Here is a 4,645-nt window from a genome sequence, read left to right as displayed (position 1 = left end):
CAACAAGGAGTCTGGTGGCACCTTAAAGACTAACAGATTTATTTGGGCATAAGCTTTCGTGAGTAAAAACCTCACATCCGAAGAAGTGAGGTTTTTACTCACGAAAGCTTATGCCCAAATAAATCTGTTAGTCTTTAAGGTGCCACCAGACTCTTTGTTGTTTCTGTTTTTCCTGGTAGACTTTATGAATGATGGGAGAACTGGTAGTCTTATGACATCATTTTAGCCAAGAAACTTAAATGAATGCGATGGGAAATTATGTTTATTCAGACTATTTAAAAATAGGGGGATTTACTGTTTGCTTCTGTTAATCTCTATTTAACTCAGTTAAGGGCTGAGAAAGCTCCCAGTCCACTCCTCTGAGTCTTCCAAAGAGACTTCTAGCAAAAGGAAGATATGACTGGATATTGCTAAAAAACCAGCAGAGAAAAAAAATATTAATCACTTCCACTGGAAAAAAAAAAAGTACCTTCAGCCTCTCTTTTTTACACAGTATAATGAATTAAAATGGGCATCACCCCAATTTTTATTTCTTGGTAAATCACTTTTTAAATTTAAGAATCAGAAAATAATAGCAATAAAAAGAGAGTAAGAATAATGATACAGGAGGTATTAAAAAGTGAAAAAGATATGGGATGATGTATAGTGGGATGGTTGATGGGATTCATTCAGTTCATGTGGCTATAAAATACCAATTACCCTTGCATATAAAAGCCATCATTGATGTAGTGATGTGAAGCCCTTTGAAGTAGGAGATAGGTGGAAACCACTAACTCATTTCACATAGGCCAGTGAAAGGCTGTATCCTTCCTACGATGTTCACAAAGAACTTCTTTTAATGCCAATGAAACTTTTAATCTGCAGAATGAGGCTAAAACATGACTCATAGTCACCATCTGACTAAACTAGATTTTAATTGGTAATTTAAGGCCTTGTTCACACAGTGAATGTTACTGTGCCACTAACTGGTTATGCGTGGTTAGCTAACACACAATTCATGTCCATACAGCACACAATTAACAACTGGTTAATACCCAGTGCTATGCCATTGCATATTGCTGCCATGAATAATTCTCAGAGGAGTAAAACTTTTTTTTTCTCCAGAATTTCAGAGTTAATATTTGTTTCTCCATGGTCTTTGGAAATCTTTTCACTGTGAACCATATTACAATAGGTGAAAATTGTGCATTTTGCACAGTTCCCATGGCAGATCGCCTTCTGGCACAATATCTTTTCTGTAATTCTCTTGATAGACTTTTACCATAGTGATTTTCTAAGATTAGGTGTTCTGGGTGTTTTGCAGAATCATTCCCGCACCTAGGAAGCCTCAGAAAAGCTGCCTTCACATGCTCCATTTGCACTCAACATGATCTTTTCTGTTTTAAGGTAAATCAGTGAACAAGAGCTATATTTTTTAAGATATGTGTTCCTTTCTCTAGTGCTATTTGAAATCTCCTCTAGGATGATTTGGGGCTGAAACGTCTTTTACTTTCTTAAACACCTTAATCTGGTTCAGTGCAACTCCAAAAACTTCAGTTGAGTTACTGCTGACGAGAGCTAGTCAAATTGCTTGTTGCAAATAATACTCATTGTAAATTGAACCATTCTTTCTGTTTGTGAATCATTGACAAAACTGGCATTTTTCTGTTAATGAAATTTTTATTTGTAGTCACTTGCCAAGTAGACAGAAATGTGTTCACAAGCTATCCGATCTGATCACCAGAAGATATGTTATCATTATTATTATTTATTAATTTGTTAATTATTTTCATTTCAGTAATGCCTTGGAGCTCTGCTCAGGAGAGTTGACCCGCTATGCTAGGCACTGTGCAAACACAGAATGCAGATATTCCCTTCCTTGAAGAATTTACAATCTAAATGACTAGACAGACAACAAATAATTAATTGGTCTCTGACCTCTGTCTGGACACTCCTTTTCATGAAAGTGGCCAGAAGAAATGAATGGAACAGCAAACAGAAAGATATTTAACACTCCTTTGATATATCAGCACTGAAGCTGGCAGTGCCTGTTTGTTGAAGGAGGTGTAGGCTGTTAAAAAAAAATCTAACTGTAATATCTTAGTAACTTATTACTGAAACCATTAACTATCTAAGTGAGATGATGGACATTATGGGATGGTAACATTCTTGACAGACCATATTGATTAATTATTACCTTCTAATATTTCCTCATAGTCACGTTCATAATGATCAAGTGCTAGTACAAGTGAATAAGAAATGAATTAATAAGGAGTGAACATTTGAAAAACAATGTTACTCAGTAAAATATAAGATTAAATGTCAGCTCTTCATTACTGGCTCTCTAGTCAAAAAACAGCCTGTGGTTATCTGAGGTAAAAACAGCTGCTTTACCACTAAAGAGAATTTCCATGATGATCTATTAGTAATAGTAGCACTTATAGCCTCTTTCCTAGCCTTCAGCTACTAGAGGGTGAGATAATTACTCACATGGTCAAAACCAGTTTTATGCTGAATCAGGCCAATTGACTGCACTATTTTCTTTACTATAATATAAACAAAAAGGCTAGTTCCTCAACTGGTGTAAATTGGTTTAGCTACATTGATTTTAGTGAGATACACCAATCTACGTCAGTTGAAGATCTGATCTAAGAGCCTGTTTCTCCATGGTCTTACACTTTGGGCATTCATTTACACCGGTATAAAATGGCTGTAAAACACTACCATATCAGTACAGTAGCATTTTACACCTACTTTGCACTCCCTACTGACTTAAGTTAAATCAGTATACACCTCATTCAAACCAAATAAGAAAGTCCAGTGAATGGGGATGCCTGCACCAATTTAACTAAGGGCACGTCTACACTTAAAACATGAAGATGCTCCTACGCCACTGGGAGAGCTTCTCCCATCAGCGTAGTTAATCTATCTCTGTGAGAACCAATAGCTATGTTGACAGGAGAAGCTTTCCCACCGAAATAGCACTATCTACACCAGGGGTTAGGTCAGTATAACTATGTCTCTCAGGGGTGTGGATTTTTCACACCCCTGAGTGATGTAGTTATAACAATATGAGTCTGTAATGTAGACTAAATTGTTTCTAAACCAATTTAGTTAAATTAGTAAAATTTTCTTGTGTTGATGAGGCCTGAGAGCTCCAAATAAAGCAGGTATTTTGATACTTGACCAGCATAGCTATAGATCAGAGGCCTGATTCTGATCTCACATCAACAAAGTCAATGAGTAAAAGCATTGTAAATTAGATCAGAATCAGGCCACAGTGTTTGCTACCAAAGCTTAGCAAGTAAGAACCATGTCAAATTACCCCCTGAAAGGAAGCACTATTCTTGAAAGCATTTGGTTTCAAATCACCTTTTGAAATAGAAGAACCTGGAGCCATGATTGTTAGTAAAGTTAATACTTACCTATGGAGAGGTTAAAACATTTAAACAATGTTTTTCTAGAAAGAAAACACAAACTACTATTCTAAAATAATACAAAGGATATCACCAGAAACCATTCTTCTCCAGGTGGTAAAAGGAAGAAGACTACAGTCTAGTGACTCAGGATTGACAATTAACCAAATCAGTTGCACAGTAAGATGTTACATCTCTTCTGATACTCAGAATCATATTCAGCCAAAATGCAGCCTTGTGTATAAGGGAGCAACACTCAGGGAAATCTCTTGGCCAAACTTAACAGTGATACAAACAGTTGTAAATTACATATCAGGTGTAAGTGGTAAAGTAATGTAAATGGCACCAATTTAGCATCTGAAATCTGATCCAGCAAAGTGCTGAACGCTCTCAATTCTCACTGACTACAGTAGGAATTGCGGGCTCTCAGCACCTTGCAGGATTGGACCCTCAGTGTGTAAAATGGGTGACTTGTGCTCTAAGGGAGTGGAAGGAGGGAGTAGTAGGGAAAGCAATTTTCAAGAGGATGAAAGATTAAACCGCCCCCTCCCACTACTTTGTTATACTTGCACCATGCTAACATCCCCATGATCAAATTCAGACCTACCATAAATGGAAAAAACTCCCATTTACTTCAATGGCACTCACTTTAGAGTAGTGCTAGGAGGATAATGTGGTCCCCAAAGAACACTACATTGGTAAAAGTTACACTCACTTTGCAATGCCAAGCTGTCTGTGCAAGTTAAACTGCTTTGCCACTTACACCCATGTCTTACCAATTTATACCCAAACATACATGTGACAGATGTGAGCATGGAAACTTCAAGGAGTATTATGTTGAGATTTGCCAAATGTTATGGATGCATGGATATTCCTAGACTACAGTATCAATAAGCAGTGCATGTATCTTTTTGTTCTTGACTTGCTAGGTGGGTTTCCTGTGGAATCGGGCATCACTGAGAGGGGGGTAATTAGTGCAAATTACTGATTTTGGTTATGGAGCTACACAGCCATTTGAAACTTTGCCCCCTGGGGAAAGGGCATTTACTGGTTTTACCTTGGTCAGGAGGCATGGGAGTCAAAGGCCCCAAATTGTATAGAGTCAGCCTGATCTGGCTCAGGAAGAGACTCGCTTTAGAAGAAAGTATTGACAAACTTGTATACAGACCTATTAGGATCCCATGCAGATGATAGTAATATCCAGTAAGCTTAGTATGTGTGTAGACTGTTTATTGTTTTCTTGTAATACT

At 37.4% G+C, this 4,645-nt stretch overlaps 1 long non-coding RNA gene across 1 annotated transcript in view; it reads left to right on the top strand.

Moving 5' to 3' along the window:
* The window catches only part of LOC117878194, a 9,540-nt gene extending 7,814 nt beyond the window's left edge, over window positions 1-1,726 (top strand). Inside the window, exons 2-3 of the long non-coding RNA XR_004645916.1 lie at window positions 1,304-1,386; window positions 1,670-1,726. This is a non-coding gene — a long non-coding RNA (uncharacterized LOC117878194). The remainder of the gene's footprint in view (window positions 1-1,303; window positions 1,387-1,669) is intronic.
* The last annotated feature ends 2,919 nt before the right edge of the window (window positions 1,727-4,645 follow it).

The sequence above is a fragment of the Trachemys scripta genome, chromosome 5, assembly GCF_013100865.1.
Source record: "Trachemys scripta elegans isolate TJP31775 chromosome 5, CAS_Tse_1.0, whole genome shotgun sequence".
NCBI classification, from domain to species: domain Eukaryota; kingdom Metazoa; phylum Chordata; order Testudines; family Emydidae; genus Trachemys; species Trachemys scripta.
This window is presented reverse-complemented; position numbering and strand designations above follow the sequence as displayed.